Here is a 25,836-nt window from a genome sequence, read left to right as displayed (position 1 = left end):
AACTGCACATGGGAAAGTTTTGCAAAGTTGGAGGTGCTACTTAAATGCAAGTTGTTCTGTCTTCAGATAAACTGATGCTGTGTTTACCCTTAGGGTGATGCAGAAAATTCCATAGCCCTGCTTGAAATAAAGTAGAGAGAGGTTCGCAAGGGTCGTGCCTGTCATGTCACAATGCTCTCTGTTGGATTGTGAGTCTGCTTACTGTTGATGCTCGCTGTGCTTGACTTGTAGAATCATACAGTAGACAAGAGAGGCTCTTCAGCCATTGAGTTGGTATGACAAAGCTACACTAAATCTATACAAGTCCCACTTTCCAACATTTGGCCCATATGTTATCAGAATCTAAAACAGAAATTCCTGTCAAAACTCAGCAGGTCTGACAGCATCTGTGAAGAGAAATCAGCGTTAAAGCTTTGGGTCCACTGACCCTTTCTCAGAATCCCCATAAAACCACTAGTTCTGAAGAAGGGTCACCTGATCCAAAACATTACCTCTGATTTCTCTTCACAGATGCTGCCAGATTTGCTGAGTTTCTCCAGCCATTTCTGTTTTTGTTTCTGATTTACAGCATCTGCAATTTTTCTGGTTTTGATTTTGTCCTTGAAAGTTATGACTTTTCAAGCGTGTATTTTAAAGGTTGTGAGGTGTCCCATCTCAAATCCCCTCCCCGGCAGTGGATTTCAGACCCCAGCCACCATCTGAACAAACAAGCATTTTCTCAAATCCCCTATAGACCACCTGCCTTTCAAATTAAGCCCCTAGTTATTGACTCTTCAATTAAGGAAAGCAGCTTCTTCCTAACAAAAGGGCTGACGTGGTGGCTCAGTGGTTAGCATCACTGCCTCCCAGTGTCAGGAACCAGGGTCCAATTCCAGCCTCGGGCAACTGATCATGTGGAATTTGCATATTCACCCCAAGTCTGTGTGGATTTCCTCTCATAATTCAAAGGTGTGCAGGTTAGGTGGATTGGCCGTGCTCAAGTGTCCTGTATTGTGCAGGCTAGGTGGATTAACCATAGGGAATACAGGGGTGGGGTGGGATGATGTTAGTGTGGGCTGAATGGCCGACTTACACACTGTTGGGATTCCGTTCACACATCTTATACACTTCTATTAGGCTCCTCCATATTCTTTTCTGTTCCAAAGTGAACTACCTAAGTTTATACAGACTCTCTTCATCCCAAAAACTTGAAGCACAGTAATGTGTTATCCATGTAGAATCTGGACCCATATCCGTGATATAAATTATTCACCATTGTCCAGCACTTTGACCTGAATGGTTAAAATTGTGCCAGATGGATTTTAAGAAAGATGTGAGAGAACACTTCAATTTGATTCAAAAAAGAATTTGTAACCAAATATTTGTTTAATGGAGAAAAGCTAGGAATTGTGAAACTTCGAAATAATTTGGGATCTATGCACACAAACCGCTAAAAGCTAGTAGTCACAAAGTTAAATAAAAAAATAATCAAAAATGTCAATATAATGCCAGCAGCTGGAATAAAAGGGGATGAGGTTTCACTTCAACTTTATAAAGTCCTGATTAAACCACATCTGGAGTAAATGTATATAGTGCACTGTGGAGGGATATTTTGGCTTTGGAAAGAGTGCAGCAAATATTGACCAGATTCATACTATCAGGGTTTCAAAGATTAAATTATGAATAATAATTACGTGGAAAAAGCTTATACGCCCGAGAATGTGCAAAGCAAATATAACTGGAATAGAGATGGTTTGATTGAGAATTTTAGGATTTGGAATGGAATTCAGAAGGAAGCTAAAGAGAAACATTTTCAGCTAGTGCTGGAGTTATTAGGACTTTTATTTTAATATATTTTATTGATTCATGCATGGGGTACAAACATCATTGACAATGGTTGCCCATCTCCAATCAGTTTTGACTTGAATGGCTCATTGGACTGTTTCAAAGTTCAGTTAAGAGTATGCCACATTGCTGTCTGTTGGAGTGAGATGCAAACCAGTCCAGGTAAGGACAATAGACTTCCTTCCCTCAGCTGTGTTAGTGAACTGGATGGGTTCTCTAAAAACTAGCTTTCAGTTGCAGATTGAATTTAAAATCCACCATCTGACAAAGTGAGATTTGGACGATTGTCCCCAGCACGTTAATCTTGGCCTCTGAATTACCAGCCCAGTAACATTCCCACAACATCACTTAATACAGAGCGAGGGCAATCTGTAGGGAACTTCTATGGACACAGGTTTGGATTCTAAGGGCAAGGGTTTGAGTCCAAAATTCTAAAATCTGTACTTTATACAAATTTGGAATGAACAAACACGTCAAGTGGCAACCTGCAATTATTGCCAATTGTTCATAGAATTCCTGCAGTGCGGAAACAGTCCATTTGGCCCACCAAGTCCAACTCGACAACCCAAACAGCATCCCTCCCAGACCCACCCTATCCCTTCAACCCTGCATTACCCATGGTTAATCCACCCAACTTGCATATCCCTTGGACACGCCACCTAATCTGCACATCTTTGGATTGTGGGGGGAAACTGAAGCACCCGGCAGAAACTCGCTCAGCTACAGGTAGAACATGCAAACTCCACACCAACAGTCACCCAAGGGTGGAATCAAACCCTGGTCCCTGGGAATGGCACAGTAGTTAGCACTGCTGCCTCATAGCGTCAGGTACCCAGGCTCGATTTCTATCAATTGTTGTAAGAATCCAATCTTGTTGAAGTCCTTTACTTTGCAAACCAGGGTCAACAGTTGCCAGTTACAAAAAGGGAGCCTTTTTCCTAATCTCTGAACTGACCAGGCTCACTTATGCAATGTGTTTTTAATGGGGCACAGCCTTGTGACTCCCTACAATCTTCAGAACCCCACAATGCTGATGTTGGGGCAGCCAATATTTAAACCTGAAAGGCTCAAATCACCTTCCACACCCAGAGGCCTACCCTCTATCTTCTAAGCAACACCACAGTGGGGTCCACACCACCTACTTCCCCAAAACTGCTCCACAAATAGAGCATTTAACTGCAGATCATGAAGAACCAAGTTCAAACCCAGGTGCCGTCTTTGGAGTCGCCTCTTAATCCAGGATGTGTAAAACTGAAATCAGCTTTTCAACCTGTTTAAATCGGGCAGTGGGTATTTCTGATGGAGGTGTTCTTCATACAATGGGGGAGTAATGGTGCAATGATATTGTCACTGGATGAATAAGCCAGAGAGCCAGTAACATTCTGTCTATGATTTTGTGTTCCCTTGTAATGACACGGGACATACGGCTGTGGGCCAACTGGTGGATCTTGGGATACAAACAAACAGTCAAGTGGTTGTTTTTGACTGATGCAATCTCAAATGGGCTGAAGAGCCTTGTTCAGTGCTGTAGATCTCTCGGACTGTATGCCCTCTTTGTCCTGCCAACAGTATTTCCGAATTCCTGACCCACATTCCATCTGGGAAATTTCAGTATGAACATTCAGCCCTTGGAGCTCATGTTAACACCTTCAACAGGGTAGCAGGAGGATGAATTGGAGTTGATTAATGTCACTAGTGAGACAAAGGCTTACAAAATCCCCTCGTGCCATTGGTCCAAGCCACACTACCAACTGATGGAATTGGGGTTTGGATCATTAACACAAATCTCAGGAACATCAATCTAACATCCCAGAAGTGGCCAAGAAGCTATCACTAATAGCTGTAAAATCCCACCTGGTTCATTAATGCCTTTGAGGGAAGGGAATCAGCCATCTTTACCTGACCTGGTTTACGTATGACAGACCCACAACAAATTGGTTGACTTTGAATTGCCCTCTGACATGGATGAGCAAGTCACTCAAAGTAGTGGAGTTGAGGGCAATTAGATCAGCCACAATCTCATTGAATAATTTGATAGCCTGAATGGCCTGCTTCTGCCCTTATGTTGTACGTCTAAAGGGAAAAGTAGGGATAGACAATAAATGCTTGCTGCCCCATCCCATGGAAAAGTAAATGAGCACTAGGCACTGATCAGGACATGACAGGGAGAACTTTATTTCTTCTTGTATTTGCATAATGCGATTTTTCCCAACCACTTGAAAGGGCAGGTCTTGATTGAACATCTCCTTGAAAACGCAGCACTTCCAACAAAGCTGCACTCCTTCACTACTGCCCAGTGAGAGTTGTGCCCAACTATTCAATTGGGAAGCTGAACTCACAGCATTCTGAATAAAGATTGAGAGCACCGAGACTTGGCGTGAACATTTCCTCAGGGAACATTCTAATGCCATTGAGATCCCTCTGCGATCTGACATTAATAAAAAGTAATTTGGAGTGAGGATGGTACATCAGATTTAAACTGAAAAGCCCTGAAATGAGAACAGTTAGTAATCTCTCCCCAAACCCACAAGGAAAGCTTATCAATGCTTCACTGAATGTTTAAAAGAAGCTCAACATCAATTCTAAAGAATTCATACCATCTTTCACTTCAAACTGGGTTGGTGCTGTCAGGCATGTGTGGAGATGGGAGTTTATATAAATGGCGAGATATCACACTTTATCGCAACATTAAAGAAACATTTCCATTTACTCCTTATGTAACAAATTGCTCTGAATCACATTGGCTGTTATGTAGACCAGGTATATGAGACAATTCGTGTTCAGCAGAGAGAGGACTTCTTCTTCAGCCACAAGGTATCTGTGAAAATCATTACTGCAGAGGGCTGTGGAGGTCAAGTCATTTAGTGCATTTAAGTCACAGAGATCGATTGGTCCATGATCAGTTAGGGGATCAAGGGAGAAGATAGGAGAATGGAGTTGAGAAACCTATGGGCCCAAAGACGTAATTCTGTCCTATATCTTATAGACTTGTGAAATCGCTGGCTACTCTGTTTTTAAGGTGGAGTTGGTTCCATGAGGAGAGTCATCCAGATCACTGGGAGAACAACTTGCCCTTCCTCTAGTCAATCTCTACTCCCCCTCTGAGCTGGCGTTGCAAAGATCCCCGCCAGTACGTTGGAGTTGGCCTGTAAACGAGATAACCATCAGGAGGAGTAGGCCATTCAGCCCACCAAGTCTGCCCTGCCATTCAATGGGATCACAGCTAATCTGATAATCCTCAACTTCACTTCCTGCCTTTCCCCCATAACCATTCATTCCCTTCCCGATTAAAAATCTGCCTGTTCTCAGAGAAGACCCTACAATGTTGAAGCAAAAGTCGATGGTAAAGGATAAGGGAAAAGCAGGAACAGAGTATTGAATCAGATGGTCAGTCAGTCAATGGAGAGCAGGTTCAAAGGGCTGAATTGGCCTACTCCTGTTCCTGTTTTCTATGTTTCTACATCTTCGTTAATCTTTGAGATGCTGATATCTCTGTTTTAACGTGCATAGCCTTATCTGCAAGTCCCCGTGGTGGCTTCTCACTTCTCTGCTCTACAAAACCCTGGTTACACCACAACCCTACATGACCTCTGCACACGTCCAGTCCTGACTTTCCCCAGTCTCTCAAACCATTGGTGGGCCTACCTAGACCCCAGGCTGTAGCAGTCCACACCAAACCTCTCTGCTTCACCATATCTCCTCTAAATCACATCTTAAAAGCCACCATCTTGGATTAAGCTTTTGATTACCACTTTACATGGGTCAATAAAATTTGGAGTTGGAGAAAGTACAGCAGGTCAGGCAGCATCCGAGGAGCAGGAGAGTCAATGTTTTGGGTAGGACCCTTCATCAGGCGATGTTCTGATGAAAGGTCCTGCCCAAAAAGTCTACACTCCTCCTCGGATGCTGCCTGACCTGCTGTGCTTTTCCAGCGCCACACTTTATCAACTCGGACTTTCAAGCATCTGCCATCCTCAATACCACTTTACATGCCTGGTGTTAATCCTTGTCTGATAACTTTATTGCAAATGACCTTGGACTACAGAGTTTTTATTTTAAAGTGCTATATCAATGTAAGTGAGCTTGGGACATAGTTCACCATCTTGTCCCAGGGATGGCACCAGTGCCATTGCAATGTAGCATTGACCTGCAGTGTCAGCGCAGATTATGTGCTCAGGTCCTGCAGCAAGACTTACATTCTCCTGAGTCAAAGATGTGATTTGTACCAAATGAGGCAAGTCAGTAATCACCATCTGTCCCACGAATTTCAGAGGAAACACTCAGCACAGATCATCTGCTTTGAGAGCAAACATATTGGAGCCAGAATTTTCTGTGAAAGTAACAGTGAGTTTAATGGCTCACATAATGAATGGATAACTCATCCAGAAACTTGTAGTGAGGAAAAGCTACTCCTCAGGTTACAAGCCTCCGTGATTTGCTCTGTTCAGCCATTCGTCTCATAAAAACTGGCAGCTTGTCACTGACCTCCTCACAAGCTTCTGGAGATTGCTAGGTTTGTCCACACTTTACCCACCATCCGCAGAAGGTCAGAGCTGTTCATTAACAGCATAAGAACCATTTTAGTAAGGTTTTTGTTCCTGTAAGATCACTTTTTTTTGACCAAGGATCCAAACAAAAGAAACCATGCAAGTGTACGTTGTTATTACCGATCTTCAGAAATATTTTTGATCTTACTTTTCCTTTCCACGTCTGCGCTATTAACCACTTTTAATCTGATCGCCCTTTCCCTCTTTTTGCTTCTCTTTCTCAACTCGAATTCATTTTCCATGGTCCCATTTCCTTCTCTGTCAATCCTGTCTTTCTCTGTTAATCCCTCAATCTTATCAGTTTAAGAGATAAATCCTATCATTCACAAGGTTTTTAGATTTCTTTGTGGCATTGCTGGTGAATTAGCAGATTATATTTCCAGGAAAAATAAGTGTTTTTGGCATGAACGGTGGGGGGGTGAAGTCTAACTACAGATGTCGACTGTCGGATGGTCCCTTCTAGAAAACTGTCAAGATTAGAGTGGTGCTGGAAAAGCACAGCAGGTCAGGCAGCATCCAAGGAGCAGGAAAATCAATGGTTCAGGCAGGAGCCATTCATCAGAAATCACTCCTGATTCCTGATGAAGGGCTTTTGCCTGAAATATTGATTTTCCTGCTTTTTAGCAGCTGCCTGACCTGCTGTGCTTTTCCAGCACTGGTCTAATCTTGACTCTAATCTCCAGCATCTGCAGTACCCACTTCTGCCTTCTAGAAAACTGCAGATCTTCATTCCTCCTATTCCCTCCCTGCTTTTTTCCTTTACCTCTCAGTAAACTGTACTGACTGTTGCCTGGTTTCAAACTCAGAGTAGGCCTTCTGTTTCTCAGTGCTGTGAGCATTGCTGAGTTGCGAGCTGAAACAGGGAGAGTTAGCAAGGTATTCACAATGAGAGGGAGGTGGTAGCTAGTAGGTGGAGTAAGAGGAGTAAGTCACTCTGCCCTTGAACTGTAAAATCTTAGAGAAAGTCCAAGGGGAAGACAGAGTCAGTGGATAGCTCTTTCCAAGAGCTGGTACACATACAATGGACTGACTGCCTTCCTCTGCACTGTTTCTGTTCCTTCGTTACCAATTGTCACACTACAAACCAGCACCCAGCAAGAATGCCAAGGCTATGAAAGCACATCTGGTGGATCCTGCATAGGCATATTGTAGAACACCCTGAGACTTGACACACGCACATCCGCAAGCACTGCATAGTCTCAAGACAGACCTTCAATGACACCCATATAAACAAACAAAAAAATTGGAATATTACACTCAACAGACATAACTACACCAATAAAATGTGCTCAATGATGGTTCTAAGTTTATATCTATAGGATGGGTTACTGCTCATGACTACACAGACACATTCGATGCTTATCCGACTTGCTGAAAGTTTCACCTAGTGGGCTAACATCTTTGTTCATTTTCACAATTAGCTTGTCTTCAAAGGAATGACTGCTATCCCTCTACCCTTGTATGCTTCTTATATCTAGCTGAAACTTTTGTGACATTTGAATCCTCGGTTGCACCAAAAATATCTTCAACAAACTCCACTCTGCGTGAAATTTGCCATTGGAGTGGAAAAATCAAGTGAATTCCCTTTTCTCACTGAATTGGTTGGGAAGTCTGCCAGTGGATTCTCTACTATCAATTACCAAAAGCCTATGTTCACTGCTCAATACGCGTGTTGGGATTCACCCAGTTACTTGCATTACTAGATCAATCTTATAGTGTGAATAGAACCGTAACCATCTGTTCATCGTGTAAGCTTAATGCTGAGAGAGGATAGAGTATCCTGAGTAATACCGCCTCCCCAGTCAAAATCATTTTTCACTGCATATTGTGGAATATCATTAAATTAACTATGATCACCATTTCTGACCTGCCTCAGATTACTTTGGAAAGGGAAGGACTTTCAAAATATTTGAAAAAACAGCTGAAGATCAATGTCTCTTGCTGTAACTTTGCACGAAACCCAGGAGTGAGTTTTTTCGTGAACAGAATGCTGTCAATATGCCAAAAAGATGTTTGCCTGCTGCACTTGAGAAATGTGATATATGAATTTTAGTGCCAGTGTGATGCCAGGTATACAGGCAATAGGTCCCAGTAAGTGACAGATTGTATTGAACAATATATCCTATTGACCATTCTCATTGGGCACTGTGCTGATTATGCTCAATAAGCCCATGCTTTTGGACATTTATTAAATAATCTGTACTGTGCTAAGACTCCAATTTGTGGCTATCAACTAGACTTGCAATGTGATGTAAATCCTGCTTTATGTGAGGAAATTTGTGCATGCATTGCACTTTTTTTTCAAAAGTGGGAAACCAAGGGGTCATAGAGACTGTCAATCTCTGCAAATGGCAACATTCTGGCTAGATTCTACTTGCCTGGTCTCAGAATAAAGATTGACAGTTAACTGTTCATCACGCGTCAATGACGACCAAAGCAAATAGCACCCTCTGCATGTGTTATACAAAGTGTTCTCCCGTTTTCAAGTCTATTTCTTGCCTCTTAATCTTGATGAATGCAAGATAAAAAGCGTTCAATTTTTTTTGTCAAAGAATCATAGAATGTAAACATTGCCTAATTCTCAAAGGCTTTGAATGAATTCCTGGAATGGGCTTTGTATTGGAATTACCTTTCTAAAAACAGCATTAAAATTAGTCACAAATATTCAAAAACGTTCTACATTTGGGTAGATAGAAACCACTTGATGTGATTGAATGCAAAGATAGATCGCGCACAGATTTTAACAAGGCAGGGTAATAATAAATGAGAACCAGCACTGTATACATTAAATTACTGAGAAGGTTTACGTGAATGGTGATAATAGAGTAGGTCCTAACAAACTTCAAACACTGAATACTGGAGCTTAATGTTGGCCCAGAATACAATGGGGGCTTCCATAAGACCATAAGACAGAGGAGTGGAAGTAAGGCCATTCAGCCCATCGAGTCCACTCCGCCATTCAATCATGGCTGATGGGCGTTTCAACTCCACTTACCTGCATTCTCCCTATAGCCCCTAATTCCCCAAGACAACAAGAATCTATCGCTCCCTTCCTTGTTCTTCTTATTATGTATGGATAGGGAATAATCTAAAGGATTGACTAAGTAGATCAATAGGTTGTTTCCTCATGTAGGGTAATCTCGAAAGAGACCTTATTGTGGTTTTATGATAAGGTGTAGCAGATCTACAACAGAGATGAGGAGGAATTACTTCACTCAAAGGGTCTTGAATTTACTATCCCACAGAGTGCTGGATGTTGGGACACTGAGTAAATTTAAGGAGGGGTAGCCAGATTTTTAATTAGTAATGGGTTGAAGGGTTATGGAAAGCAGTGCAGTTGAGGCCAAGATGAGATCAGCCATAGTTGTATTAACTGAGGGAGCAGGCTTAAGGGGCTGAATCGCCTCCTCCTGCACTTAGTTCTTATATTAAGAACATAGAACAAAGAACAGCACAGCACAGTACAGACCCTTCAGCCCTCAATGTTGTATCCTACTGTAAGATCAGGCTAACCTATATACTCTCCTTACATGATAGAGTAACATCTCAGCTGAAACATTGCACCTCCACCCGTAAATATCCCTGAGCTGAAAGAGAATATCTGTTCATTATCTCATTGCAAAGTGCACAAGCTAGCAGCCAAGCTTCCTATACTGTTACTGTGATGGTGACACTTCAGAAGTGCATAACAGGCCCTAAACTGCTTTGGAGTTGTCTAAGGGAGTCGTAGGTGCTAGAGGAATGTACAATTTGCTTTCCAACAGCGATACCTGACAGCTGTTCACCTGCAGAAACCTTAGCTTCATCATACCCCTTTTTTCACAAGAACAGAATACTCAAGAAGAGTGAAACAGCGGGAAGGCTTGGTGCGAGTTCTGTCAATTCTAAATGCCTTGTTTTTATTCTTAACCCTCAGCACATTCCTCTTATATTTACAGAAGGCAGAGTTCTGGCTCTTTGTTCACCACAGACCCACTTCAAACCAGCAGCCACTTGGAGCTGACTGCACGGTACAATCTTTCCATATATGGGAACGAGAAAGAAAAAGAGAAATCTGAGCTTTGCGCACCACCTTTCAGAGAGTTCAGATGTCTCCAGCTCCTTGATGCTTTTAATGTGAAATGAAACATTTGTTGCGTGCATAGAAAGATCCCACAAACAGTGTAAAGTTGAAGACTTTGTTAAGCCAGAACTTTCCAAAGTGTTTCTTTTGATTAAAATCATTCTGAGGAAATGCACATTGTTGGCTGGGACCCTAAATGGGGTCATGAGCTACGAAGGAGTAATCGGAGCCACACAGGGAAAATGGTTGGGCAGTACTCCTTTAACTGATGTTGGTTAAAGGATAAATGTTGACCAGGCAATGGGAGTCATAGAGATGTACAACGCAGAAACAGACCCTTCGGTTCAACTCGTCCATGCCGACCAGATATCCCAACCCAATCTAGAACCATCGGCCAGCACCCGGCCCATATCCCTGAAAACCCTTCCTATTCATATACCCATCCAAATGCCTTGTAAATGTAGCAACTATACTAGCCTCCACCATTTCTCCTGGCAGCTCATTCCATACACGTACCACCCTCTGCATGAAAACGTTGCCCCTTATGTCTCTTTTATATCTTTCCCCTCTAACCCTAAACCTCTCACCCTAAAACTAGATCTGGACTCCCCCACCCCCAGGGAAGAGACTTTGTTTATTTATCCTATCCATGCGCCTCATGATTTTATAAACTTCTATAAGGTCACCCCTCAGCCTCCAACGTTCCAGGGAAAACAGCCCCAGCCTATTCAGCCTCTCCCTATAGCTCAAACCCCCCAACCCTGGCAACATCCTCGTAAATCTTTTCTGAACCCTTTCAAGTTTCACAACATTCTTCAGATAGGAGGGAGACCAGAATTGCATGCAATATTCCAAACTGGAATATCTAACCTGGTATACCCTGCCTGAGGGAGAGCTCAGCTCTGAAAGCTTGCAATTTCAAATAAACCTGTTGAACAATAGCCTGGTGGCGTTTGATTTTTGACCTTGTCCACCCCAGTCCAACTTTGGCATCTTCACATCATGGCTTCAAAGTAACAGTAAGGAACCCTTTGCATTCAGGGATTGCTGGTTGATGTATGGTCTCAGGTTAATATCTCATCTGAAGAACCTCCAGTGATGTAGCAATCCCTCAGTACTGGCATTGGATTCAATCTTCTCACTCCAAAAATGTGTACCGACTGAATTATTATTGTCATGATGGATTCTACCTTGTGCCATGCACCAATTTCAGCAGCATGTGCAGATATCCTTTCATAAAACCTGCTACCAGGGACCTCATTGTTTGTCTAAACTTGCTACCAGTGACCTTATTTCTGGTTGCTGAAGGCTTCTCCCCAATAACCACAGATGTTTTATGAAGATTAATGATGCACTACATTCTTGGACGATATAGAGAGTCACCAGAGTGAACAGCTTGCACTATTACTTGCTTATGTTGCGAACCCCACTCTCGGGGCTTTCTATCTCCGACAGGCATCAGTCCAACAGTAGCAACAACGATTACACATCCAGCGATTACAATATCAGACAGTTCCAGCCTTCCAAAATTGCTATAGTGTATAATTCAAATACTCTATTTTAAAGTGTAATTTTCATCCTATATAAGGTTGTATCTGACTGAAAATTCATTGCACGTCTTCAGTTGTACAAACAGAACAGAACGTAGACCACTTCACGCTAAATTAAAGCCTGTCTGATTGTTGCGAGATCTCAAAGGGACACATCCTTTTTGTCAGTTACACTCTAAATAAATTTCAACGAGCCAAGCTCTTTTCAAACACTCTCTTGATACACAGTTTTAATGGATGAACATCCTTCCTATTTGCTTCCATTATCCATCAAGCCCCATGGACGAAACATTCTTCCCTTTCGCTCTCTTATGGGATACCAATAAAGTAAACCTCTTCCTAATCTCTCCAATGGCACAATGGATAAGGGCTCAATCCTATTGCAACAAAACAACTCTCTTTCAACTAATTTCAATTGTACAGAATCTGAAATTGGTCCAGCTGTTCTGTTAATTTTCATTGCATCCAGGTTCTCATGCCACACAATTTGGATAAGTACAAGAATAGGAAAGGTTAGGAGGAATATGGGCCAGGGGCAGGCAGGCAGGACTAGTTTAGTTTGGAATTTTGGATGTCATAGACTGATTGGACTGTAGGGTCCGTGTCTGTGCTGTATGATTCTAGGACCCTGTGACACTAAGTACCAAGCAATGATCATAACCAATAAGACAGAATTCAGCTGTCTCTTTCTGACACTCAATGTCTTTACCATCACTGAATCCCTCACAAACTGCACAGACAACCCAGGTATTCCCATTGACCAGAAACTGAACTAAGGAAGCCATGTCTGCAATAACTACAAAAGCAGGTGTGAGACAGGCATCTCATTCCTGACTCCCAGAGTCTGACCACCACTATCTGCAAAGAACAGGTCAGGAGTGTGATGGAATACACCACACTTGCCTGAATGAGTGCAGCTCCAAAAATATGCAAAAAGCTTGACGCCAGCCAGGACAAAGCAGCCCACTTAATGGGCATTCCATTTATTACCTCCAACATTCAGTCTCTCTGTCACTGATATGCAGCTGCAACAGTATGTACCATCTACAAGAAGAAGTGCAGTAACTCACCAAAGATCATTCAACAGCACATTCCAATCCTGTAACCTCTATGACCCAACACAACAAAAGCAGCAGAAACATGGGAAGACCACAACCTGCAATATCATGGCCAAGTCACCAACCATCCCCCCCCCCTCTACTTGGAAACACATCATCTTTACTTCACTAATAAGGGAACTCCCTTCCTCACAGCATTGTGGATGTACCTGCATCACATGGACATGAAAGCAGTTCACTATTACCTTCCAAAGGGCTATTAGGGATTGGAAATAAATGCTAACCTAGCCTAAGGTAACCCAATTCTCAAAAGAATGAACTTAAGAAAAGCAAAATCTTAAATTCAAATAATTGAGAAATTGCAGTCCATTCCAATAACATTCTTCAGTGTTATGGTTACTAATGCTCAGTCAAACTAAATATAGTCAACCCACTATAACATCGAACCTGGAGCCTGAGGCACATTACAAATCCAAGTGCTTTATGTAAAATATCGTTTTTATTTGGCTTTTGTTTTTTGCTCGGATTGAGTTGCTGCGTGAACGATTAGACAGGTGGAATGAAGAATTGCAAAGGAGCTATTTTTATCTGTTCTTCCGAGGCCTGGATCAAGGAGAATATTTTCTGTCCAAATAAATGGATATTTATATGCACCAAGCGTGTTTCCCCATAATGTACCTTTCCCTGTCCTGAACATTTCATGAAAAGTTTGATCGTGGCTAGCTTTTGGAATGAGGTCCTCACTGGCTAAGGCTATAACTCTCACCCAGATTTCCTGTCCATGCCTAAAGTGTGGATGTCTCCCAGTTAAAAGTTATCCCAGCAGTTCCTAGTTGGTCGTGGTTCAGAAGCAACACTTGCCTCCACAACCCCCTCCCATTTATCTCTCAGCCCCCTTGGGCCACCCCCTCTTTCCTGATGAAGAGCTTATGCTTGAAACATCGATTCTCCAGCTCCTTGGATGCTGCCTGACTGGCTGTGCTTTTCCAGCACCACACTCTGACTCCAAACATTGAGTCCAGCCTGGGAAGCACACTTGAAAATGTCTCATATTTTGATGCAACTTATGCTAGACCTTTATAAATCACTCACTGGACTTCAGATGGAGTGCTGAGTCCAAGACTGGAGACACACTTTCTAAAGAAAGTCAAGGTCCTGAAGGGCACAGAGAATTAGCTATAATTGTCTGAAGGTGAAGGAGTTCCAGATGGGTTGACTGTGAAGCTAAGATTATTGCACTTAGAGCAAGAAAGTGACAGGGAGATTTGAGAGATGAATTTCATTGGAGTAAAGAGAAACCATTTCTAGCAGCCAAAAGGTTCAGTAACCAGAGGATAGAAGTGAAAGGTGACTGGCAGCAGGTATCACAGCAGCATGGGAGATTCAACTTTGTTAAAGCAGATCATTTTCTCGTGATCTGGAGTGTGCTCCCTGAATGGGTGGTGGAAAGGGGAATGGCTTGTACCCTTGAAGGGAAGGAATTTACAAAGCCATGTGGGAAAAGGAGGAAATGGGACTCTTTCAAAGAGTCAGCCCAGACATCATAGACCATATGGAAAAGTGTGACGCTGGAAAAGCACAGCAGGTCAGGCAGCATCCGAGGAGCAGGAGGGTCGTGTTTTGCCCGAAACATCGATTCTCCATCTCCTCGGATGCTGCCTGACCTGCTGTGCTTTTCCAGCACCACACGTTTCAACTCTGATCGCCAGCATCTGCAGTCCTCACTTTCTCATAATAGCCGAATTACACCCTCTGCTTGCCATTATGCAAATGAGGCCTGAAACCTCAAGAATTTAGACGGTTAATTAATAATTTGATCAAAGTCTTCAAAATATTAACAGGTAAAGACTAAGTAGATAAAAGATAAGCTGTTTTCATTGGTTGGGGATTCTAGAACAAGAGGGCATAGTCTGAGAATGAGAGCCAGAGTGTTCAGGAGCGAAGTTAGGAAGCACTTCCACACACAAAGGGTGGGAGAGGTTTGGAACTCTCTTCCAGAAACACCAGTGGATGCTGGATCACTTGTGTTAATTTTAAATCTGAGACAGATAGCTTTTTTGTTAAGCAAAGGTATTAAGGGATGCAGGCCAAAGGCAGGTATATGGAGTTAGGCCACAGATCAGCCAGGATCTCATTGAATAGGAAATCAGGCTGGAAGAGCTGAATGGTCTACTCCCATTCTATGTTCCTGTTTGATTAAGAAACTTGCGGTAATTGGATCTGCAAAATGGTACGGACAGCATTAAGGATACGACTAAATCTAAAGTCGCTTAGTGCATGGGAGAACCCCTTCACAAAAGGTCATTAGAAAAGTAAAGCAGTTTGGAGTCCCACTGGCTGGGAACATGGGTGTTTGAAGGTCCAGGGGTCAGTCCAGCCCTGTCTCTGTTACACACCCACTTCCTACACTCTATTGTTGAGGAGTTCCAGGATGGCTCATTCTCCAGTGTTTTTACATCACATTGAGAATTGGAATCAACATCTCACGTGTAGACATTTGCAAGCTATCAATTCTTTATTGCCAGTGTCAATGTTCAGAGGAGTTCTCTGTTGATCTGTGAAAGCAATGGAGATAAGAAAGCAAAGAAGATAGATCCCCACCAACCCATCCTTTTAGCAGATGATAGCCCAACAACCTTTACTGATGCAACACTTTGAAAGGAAACTTACAGAAGCTTTAGAAAACATGCCACATAAAAGGGACTGGGATGGATGATCCAAAACTCAACAAGGAGTGTCTTAAAGGAGGGAAAAATGGTTGAGAAATGGAGAGATATATGGAGCAAATACCAGAACAGGGGCCCCAGGCAGCTGAAGGCCTGGTCACTGATGGGAAAGCAAATAACATTAGGGTGCAGCGATGTATGTGAGAACTTCCCTAAAAACAAAGTACTGGGGATGCTGGAAATCTGAATCAAACTCAGAAACTCAGCAGGTCTGCAGTGTCTGCAGAGAGAAACAGGGTAACCAATTCCAAACTGGTATGATAATACTTCAGATAAGACTCTTCTGAATAAGTGTCATACTGGGCAGAGGCGTCTTCCCCCAGAAAGATTCAGACCAGTCTCAAAACACGAACTCTGTATCTCTCCACACAGATGCTGCCAGACCTGCTGAGTTTCTCCAGCAATTTTTTGCCTCTTTGCTTAAGAAACCTTCCTTGTTGGATGAGCTTACAGAGACAGATAAGACTATGGAGGATATCAAGGACAAGAATGCGAATTCACCTCATTAGTTGCATTGTTTAATCAACTGTAAACAATTCAGGCCTCCATACTACAAAAATGAAATTAAAACACTTGAAATGAGTGTTAACAATATTCGCAAACAACAGAGTAGAACAGTACAGCACAGGAACAGGCCCTTTGGCCCACCAAGTCTTTGCCAACACATGATGCACTACTAACCTGAAAAACTTTTGCCTCTACGCTGTTCATATCCCTCTATTCCCTGCCTATTCATGTACCTATCAAATTGCCTTTTAAACATTGCTATTGTCTCTGCCTCCACCATCTCTTCTGGCAGCACATTCCAAGCTCTATGCAAAACAAAACTGCTTATCACATCTGCTTTAAACTTTCCCACTTTTATCTTAAACCTATGTCCCCCTAGTAATTGAAATTTCCATCCAGGGAAAAAGATTTTGACTATCTACCCTATCCATGCCTCTCATAATTTTATAAACTTCTTTCACATCGCCCCTCAGCCTCTGATGTTCAAATGAAAACAAACAAGTTTGTCCAATCTTTCCTCACAGCTAATACCCTCCAAACAAGGTAATATCCTGGTTAACCATTTCTGTACCCTCTCCAAAGCCTCCATTCTGGTAGTGTGGCAACCCCGAATAACTGAAAATATAACAAGTCGCGTAACAGAAAGTGTACAATGATCAGGAAAGGCTACACAGGCAAGGATTGTTTTTCATTGAGCAATGAAGACCAAGGGGCAACTCCATAGACATCTTTACAATGTTGAACGGATTGAGAAGTCCAACGCTGGGGAGAAAAAGAGTCCGGACCTATTTGAATCGTAAATATAAAATAACTCCAAAAGAGAAGTCAGGAGAAACTTACCCAGATTGTGTTGAGACTTCACTACCACAGCGAGTGGTTGAGGCGAATAGCAGAGATGCATTTGGGAGGAAGCTAAGCAAAAGAAAGAGAATAATAGAAGGTTATGCTGATAGGATGAGACAAAGCATGGTAAGATGCAGCTAATATGGATCATCTAGATACAAGTATGGTTTGTGCATTTAATCTTGTCTTACTCCATGACAGAACTGTCTCAGCCAACAAGTCTACATGACAGTAGTAACAAGAGCATCAACACATTACAACTGGTATACAATCTGATGTACATTTCCAAATTCATCCCATATTTTTACACACCAGCAAATCACTGACTGTGTTGTCCTTCAGCTGACTGGAGTTTTTTTTAAAACAATGCAAGGCTGTATTTATCTGGCACCTTTCAGTACGTTGGGGCAGGGCTAAAGTGCTTTGCAGCCTAAAAAGTAGTGGTAGTGTCAGAAACAGGGAAATTTGCACTTGGCAAGATCCCATACTTGCAATGTGATAATGATTGATGGATATATTTTGCCAAGGACATGTCAAAATAGTGGCAAAGGGGTCTTTTACTTTAACATGACAGGGAAATCAGCGTCTTGAAAGTTGTCAAATGGAGTATATTGTGGGAAAATACAAAGTCATTCAATTCGGAAGGAAGAACAAAAGAATAAAGGAATTGCAGAAATTTGCAACAATAGTGAGAGTTGAACCACAGAAAGCTAGTGCATAGCAGCAGCAGAGAATCAGGAAGGCTAATGGAACATCTGCCCTTATTTCAAGGAGGTTGGAGTATAAGAGTAGGGAAGTCTTACTGTAACTGTATAAGGTGCTCGTGAGATTACATTTGGAGTACTGTGAGCGATTTTGCTCCCTTTATTGAAGAAAAAATATATTGGAGGCAGTTCAGAGAAGGCTCACCCAGGTGATCCGGAGTATGGAGGGATGGTCTTATGAGCAAAGATTAAACAGGTTGGGACTCTACCCACTCGAGTTTAGATAAATGAGACATGGTTTCATTGAAACAGAGGTTTCTTAAGGGGCTTAACAGGATCAATGCTGAGAGGATGTTTCCCCTCAATGGGAGAGTCTAGGAGCAGAGGGCGCAGTCTCAGAATAAAGAGACACCAATTTAAGACTGAGATGTGGAGGAATTTCTTCTCTCAGAGGATTGAGAGTCTTTGGAACTCCTTGCCACAGACAGCTGTAAGGACAGAGTCTTTGTGTATACTTAAGGCTGAGATTGAGAGATTTTTGATCAGTCGGAGAATCAAAAATTATGGGGAAAGGGCAGGAAAGTGGACATGAGGAATGTTGCATCAGTTGTGATCTTATTGAATGGTGGAGTGATAGGGTTAAGGTTAGGGTCAGGCTTAGGCTCAAAGGGCCAAATGGACTACTCCTGTTCCTTTTTATTATGGTCTTATTGATTACCTTAGTGTCTTATTCAAAATACCGCAGTCACCACCATTCTGACTTGGAAATATATCACCATTCCGTCAGTGTGAAAATCCTGCAATTCTCTCCCTAATGGCATTAGGGATTTACATACACCAATGGACTGCAGCTTTTCAAGGAGGCAGCTCACCCTCACCTTCTCAACAGCAACTAGGGACGGGCAATAAATGCTGACCCAAACAGCAATGCCTATATCTCATGTGTAAATTATAGAAATCTCCATAGTGCAGCACTCAGTAGAAGTGTCTACCTGGATTTGCACTCAAGACTGACCAATGCAACATCAAAATATCAACTCCCAAATCACCAAACCACAACACCTATAAAACGGTGGAATGAGGCAAATGGTAAAGATTCATGGACACAACTTCGAGTTCATAACACTCAAATCTACATAGTACAGGAGCACTCTTGACTCTGCAGCAGAAGGTTACAAGAATTAAGTTCCACTTCAGGGGAATTAATGCAAAACCTAAAACTGACATGCCCAAGATGCACCAAGCTGTGTCTACACTGTCAGAGGTGTTGACTGTGTGATAAAAATTGGCGGCCCATTTACACTCTTAAATGGGTGCTCTCGAAGATTAACAGAAGGGTTGAGGATATTTCCCTAGTCTCCTGAACAATATTTATCCTCCAACCAATGTCTCTTTAAAACAAAACCAAAAATGATGTCGTCACTTAAGACTTCAGTGTGCTTTGGTTCTTGCAATGCACAAACTAACCATTTTTCACACCGATGACTGCTTCAGAAAATTACTTGATGGGATATGAAGCTTTGTAGTTCATCCTGAGGTCAGGCAAAGCACTTGGTAGCTACACACTCTACACTTGATGGGAAGAACACTTTGGCAGATTGGGAGCAGAAAGACACTTGACAGACTTCACTAATTAACTATTTGAGAGATGCTATTAGTTTTAAAACAGTCTCACCTGTCATTTCCTTCTGGACAGCTTCAAAATCTATAAAAGGTGAATAGTGGCCCAGCATTTTTTAATGTTACAAATCTAGGTAGATAGGGTAGTGAAGAAGACATTTGGTATGCTTGCCTTTATTGGTCAGTGCATTGAGTATAGGAGTTGGGAGTACATGTTGAAGGTGTGCAGGATGTTGGTTTGGCCAGTTTTGGAAAAGTGCATTCAGTGCTGATCTCCCTGCTATAGGAAAAATGTTGTTAAACTTGAAAGGGTTTGGAACAAAATCACAGGAATGTTGCCAGGGTTGAAGGGTTTGAGCTATAGGGAAAGGCTGAATAGGCTGGGGCTATTTTCCATGGAGTGTCAGAGGCCGAGGGGGACCTTAGAGAGATTTATAAAATCATGAAGGACATGGATAGGATAGATAGTCAAGGGCTTTTCTTCCCCCAGGGTAGGGGAGTCCAAATCTAGAGAGTATAAGTTTAAGGAGAGAGGAGAAAGATATAAAAGGGACTTAAGGAACAAGTTTTTTATGCAGAGGGTGATGCGTTATGGAATGAATTGCCAGAGGAAACGATAGAGTCTGGTACAATTATAACATGATGGGTACATGAATAGGAAGGGTTTAGAGGAATATGGGCCAAATCGGACTGGATTAGTTTAGGAGATCTGATCAGCGTGGATGACTTGGACTAAAAGATCTGTTTCTGTGTTTTTTTCATTTCTATGACTCTATTTGAATTGATTTTCAAAATTAAAAGGTAGAGCTTTGAGGTATGTCAAAGCAAAATATTGCAGATGCTGGAAGTCTGAAACAAAAGCAGAAAAATGCTGGAGAAAATCAGCAGGTCTGGCACAGCATGCAAGAACAGAGAAACTGAGCATTTCAATTCTGACATAAGGCTTGCTGAGTTTCTCCAGCACTTCCTGTTTTTATTTCTGAAGAACCTTTGACTCTCTACTGGAGTTTCTCCAGTACTTTCAGTAAGAGCTTGAAGCATGCAAGGCTGGCTGTGGAGATACAGTCAAGTCACCTTTCCCCATTGAAATTTCTTATATTGTCTATTCACAACAGAGACCATCTTGTCAGCTTTGACTGGACCATTGTTTCACTGAAGGTGCTACAGTGCCACCACTGGTGGAAAGCATAATTACAGTGTGACATTCATACAGACAGTCGTTCTTATCAAGGTTAAAAATCACACCAAACCAGGTTATTGTCCAACACGTTTATTTGGAAGCACTAGCTTTTGGAGCGCCACTCCTTCATCAGGTAGTTGTGTAAGCAGCACTCCGAAAGCTAGTGCTTCCAAATAAACCTGTTGGACGATAACCACGTATTGTGTGATTTTTAACCTTGTACACCTCAGCCCAACTGCGGACCCTCAAATCTTTATTATCAAGAGTTGTGCTCTGGGAAGTATAAAGCAAATATAAACAAAATGTTGCAGACTTTAAAATAGCAATACAAATGTATTTTTGCATGCTAGCCCAATTATGCCCTGCCATGAACGCAACTTGATCTCAGAATTATATTTGACCTTGACTCCCCAACGCAATAACAGTAATGATCGACATAATATACACACACACTCAAATGCACAAGTTTGCTGATATGAATCAAACTGGTGAAGTATGAAGGGCTGTCATTACAGGACTCCTGTTCTAGTTTCTAACTTCACAGCAGATGCCGGTTTGTATTATTTCAGTGATTGTGCTTTAAGTCCTTGATACACTGCACCCGTCATTATAGCTGTCAACAATTGTCGTGCCTGACTTTTTTGGAGGCTGTCGAGGGAGGGGACAGGCTGTGGGAGTGGGACGTAGGTGGTTAATAACCTTCAAATCAATTGCAAAGATGAAGATTCTCTGGAAGTAGGTGGCTCTTATGCTCTTCAATCTATCGTTGAGAATACAAATGTGCCTTGTTGATGCCAGATGTACATTTGTTTTTAAGAGACAAGCGCAGGATATTTTTCTGAATGAGTATTCGGTAACTTAAGCTTTGTGTTTTCTGAAGCAATTGTTACAGGCAGCCAATCAGGGAAGCTTATTCACACGGTTCAGAATATTATATGGATGTGGGGTTAGGGTAAGGGGTTGGGTCTGCTTTTCAGAGGGTCAGTGCAGACTTGATGGGCTGAATGGATTTTTCTGCGCTATAGGGATTTTGTGACTTTATAAATTTAAGCAGGATTTACACCACAGAAACAGACCATTCAGCCCAACTGGCCTGTGCTTGTGTTTATGTTCAACACAAGCCTCTTCTGTAGGTCTACAGGCAGCCATTTTGGATAATTTCAATGACCGTCATACACATTCAAAGAAACATTATACTGCTACTTTATACAGCAGTCCTTTCCTCCACAAACTATCCTTCACTTAGAGAAACATACATTTAATTGTGCCTCTTTATTTCTTGCAGAGTTAATATGCCGACTTCGAAGACATTTGGTTAGAGACCAAGGAAAGGTGCAGATGCTGGAATCCAAAGTAGACGGGCAGGAGACTGGAAGCACGCAGCAAGGCAGGCTGCACCGAAAGGTGTAGAAGTCAATGTTTCGGGTATAACTGGGAGTGGGTGTGGAGGCAACTGCAGATAAAGGGAAGGCATCAAACATCCTCAAACACTTTTGCCAACTCCAAATAGACCCCACCACATCTTCCCCTGCCCACCCCTCTCAGCCCTCCACAAGGACCATTCCCTCCGACAGTCCTTGGTTCATGCCAGCCCCCGCCACCGATCCACCTGGTACCTTTCCCTACAACCAGAAGAGATGCAAAACCTGCCGATGCACCAACCCCATCCAAGGCCCCAAACAGTCCTTCCAGGTGGACAAAGGTTCAACTGCCTCTCCAGCATCAGGTGCTTCTGATGTGGTCTTCTCTGTATTGGGGAGACCAAACATAAACTAAGGGAATAGCTCACCGAGCATCTCAACTGGGCCTGCAGGGGCTGACCGGACCCCCCAATCACCGTCCATTTTAATTCCCCTTCCCCTCCTCCATTGCCAAAACAAACCAAAGCTCCTATTGGAGGAACACCTTATCTTCCACCAAGGCAACCTACAGTACAGAGGACTCCATATTGAGTTCTCCAGTTTCAAATAACCTCCCTTCCCATCCCCCAACTCCCTTCCCTGCCCCTCCCCCTCCCTTCTACTACTCCCTGTCACCAACCAGATTCATTCCTCCCATTGACCAATGAGGTTGTACCCTCCACCTGTTTTCAACTATCCCCACTTCACTACCCTGCCCCCGCCATAACCCTTATCTGCAGCTCCCTCCACACCCACCCCCAGTCCTGAAGAAGGATTACACCGGAAACATTTACTCCTACAACTCCTGATGCTACCTGGCTTGCTGTGTTCTTCCAGCCTCCCACTTGGTTTAGAAGAAATTGACAGAAATGAAATCCATGCAGCAAATCCTTCCAACTTAGAGTCATAGAGATGTACAGCATGGAAACAGACCCTTCGGTCTAACTCGTCCATGCCGACCAGAAATCCCAACCCAATCTAGTCCCATTTGCCACCACTTGGCCTACATCCCTCTAAACCCTTCCTACTCATATATCCATCCAGTTGCCTTTTAAATGTTGTAATTGTACCAGCCTCCACCGCTTCCTCTGGCAGCTCATTCCATACACACACCACCCTCTGCGTGAAAACGTTGCCCCTTAGAGAGTTTTATATCTTTCCCCTTTTCTGGATCTATGCCCTCTAGTTCTGGACTCCAACCCAGGGAAAATACTTTGCCTATTTATCCTATCCATGCCCCTCATGATTTTATAAACCTCTATAAGGTCACCCCTCAGCCTCCGACGCTCCAGGGAAAACAGCCCCAGCCTGTTCAGCCTCTTCTTTTAGCTCAAACCCTCCAACCCTGGCAACATCTTTGTAAATCTTTTCTGAACCCTTTCAAGTTTTACAACATCCTTCCGATAGGAAGGAGACCAGAATTGCACACAATATTCCAACAGTGGCCTAACCAATGTCCTGTACAGCTGCAGCATGACCTCCCAACTTCTATACTTAATACTCTGACCAATAAAGGAAAGTATACCAAATGCCTTCTTCACTATCCTATCTACCTGTGATTCTACTTTCAAGGAACTATGACTTCTCTTTCAAGTGTTTATTCAGCTTTCACCAAAATGTTTTTAGGAGTATCTAATTAATAGAAGCTATCCCAACATGGGGTGTCATGATGGCTCAGTGGTCAGCACCGCTGCCTCAAAGCATCAGAGACCTGAGTGTCTGTGACTGTGTGTGGTTTGCACATCCATTATGCAAGTGTTTTTTTTTTGCCCAGGTGTTCTATTTCCATAGAATCCCTACAGCATGGAAACAGGCCATTCAGCCCAACATATCCACACCAACTCTCAGAAGAGTATCCCCTTTCCCCCGCCCTATCCCTGTAACTCTGCACCCCACACGGCCAATCCAACCAACCTATACATCCCTGGACACTATGAGCATTTTTCCTCCTACAGTCCAAAGGTGTGCAGGTTAGGTTGATTAGCCATGTGGAAAATGTAGGGTTATAAGGTTAGGGTAAGTGTTGGTGGAGAGGATTGCTCTTCAGAGAGTTCGGTGTGAACTTGATGGGCTGAATGGCCTGCTCCCACACTGTAGGGATTCTATAACTAATAGTGAGGGGGGGGGGGCCATTTTCAGGATGGTAGCTAGTGGAGTGCCACGGAGATCAGTGATCAGACCACAATTGTTTACAAGATATATTTGTGACTTGGATGAGGAAAGTGAATGTATGAAAACTAAGTTTGTGGATGACATAAAAGTATTTGGGAGGACGAGTGGTGATGACGACAAAGAGTCTGCAGAGGGTTAAAGAGCTCTGATCTCCAGCATCTGTAGTCCTCACTTTCTCCTTGCAGAGGGATAAAGACAGGTTAAGCAAATGGAAAACCATGTGGCAGATGGAATATGACATTCAGAAATGTGAGGTTATGCACTGTAGCAGGAAGAATAAAATGCTGAATATTGTTTAAGTGGAGAAAGATTGCAGAAATCTACAGAACAGCAGGTTTCAGGAGTCCTTGTGCATAAATCACAAAAAACTAGCATTGAAGTTCAGCGAGTAATGGGGAAAGCAAATGGAATGTTGGCCTTTATTTCAAAAGAAATGGAGTTGAAAAATAGGGAAATCTTGCTGAAACGATATCGGGCACTTGTCAGCTGGAATACTGTGATAGCTTTATCTCAGGAAGGATACTCAGGTATTAGAGGCAGCCCCAGTAGGAGGTAATGTCTCAATGGCATTATCACTGAGTGATTAATCCACTCACCTAGGTAACATGCAGGGGGCCTTGGTTCAAATCCCATCACAGCAGATGGTGGAATTTGAATTCAATAAACATCAGGAATTCAAGGTCTGATAATGATCATAAACCTGGTTTATTGATATTGTTTTAGAACACTACTGTGCTATGTATAACTCCGAACCCCCAGCAATGTGGCTGTCTCTTAAGTGCCTCTGGGCAATTAGGAATGGGCAGTAAGTGTTGGTCCAGCCAGCGGCGGTCACATCCTGTGAGTGAACAAAACAAAATCCAGAGAAGTTTCACTCAGCTGATATTAAAAATGTCTAACGAGCAGACGTTGAATCAATTTGGCCTCAGGGGGAAGTGAAGACTGCAGATGCTGGACAGCGTGGTGCTGGAAAAGCACAGCAGTTCAGACAGCATCCAAGGAGCAGGAGAATTGATGTTTTGAGCATGAGTCCTTCATCAGGAATGAGGTCCCTCATTCTTGATGAAGGGCTTTTGCCCAAAACATCGATTCTCCTGGTCCTCAGATGCTGCCTGACCTGCTGTGCTTTTCTAGATTTAGCCCCATTAGAGTTTAGAAAAATGAGCGGAGTACATTCTTTGGAGACTTGACGGAGTTGATGGGAGAGGGTTGTTTCACTTGTGCAAGAGTCCGGGAACAGAGGGCATAATGTCATGGTAAGGATCGCACATTCAAGACAGAGGTGAGGAGGAATGTCTTCTCTCAGGAGGTAATGAATCTGCAAATTCCTTACTGCAGAGGGTTGTTGAGATGGGATCATAAAGTATATTCTATGCTGAGATAGACTCATTTTTCAATCAACCAGGGAATCAAGATTATGGGGAAAAGGTAGAGCAGAAGGCCATGATATTAAATGGTGAATCAATGGACGCAATGGTCTATTTCTGCTCCTACATCTTATTCTATTCATTTTAACTGTACCCTTTGAATAAGTTCCACACTCCCCCCAGTCTCGAGATAAGGAAGTTTCTCCTGATTTTAATTCAACCTGTATTCATGGCTATGTCATACCAATAATAATCCCCAGTTTTGCTCACTCCCA

General features: G+C 42.7%; 1 protein-coding gene across 3 annotated transcripts in view; it reads right to left on the bottom strand.

The window, feature by feature from the left end:
* Positions 1-25,836, bottom strand: part of cdh11 (cadherin 11, type 2, OB-cadherin (osteoblast)) — a 238,661-nt gene that overhangs the window by 199,874 nt on the left and 12,951 nt on the right. For 2 of the 3 annotated variants that reach the window (XM_072595837.1, XM_072595835.1), the window contains exon 2: positions 17,116-17,187. The exons of the other annotated variant lie outside the window; for it this stretch is intronic. The gene's annotated coding sequence lies outside the window, so the exon portion shown is untranslated. The remainder of the gene's footprint in view (positions 1-17,115; positions 17,188-25,836) is intronic. 3 annotated transcript variants of the gene reach the window in all.

Source organism: Chiloscyllium punctatum, chromosome 26 (genome assembly GCF_047496795.1).
Source record: "Chiloscyllium punctatum isolate Juve2018m chromosome 26, sChiPun1.3, whole genome shotgun sequence".
NCBI lineage: Eukaryota > Metazoa > Chordata > Chondrichthyes > Orectolobiformes > Hemiscylliidae > Chiloscyllium > Chiloscyllium punctatum.
The sequence above is the reverse complement of the archived record's forward strand: the minus strand, read 5'-3'. Positions and strand labels throughout refer to the sequence as shown.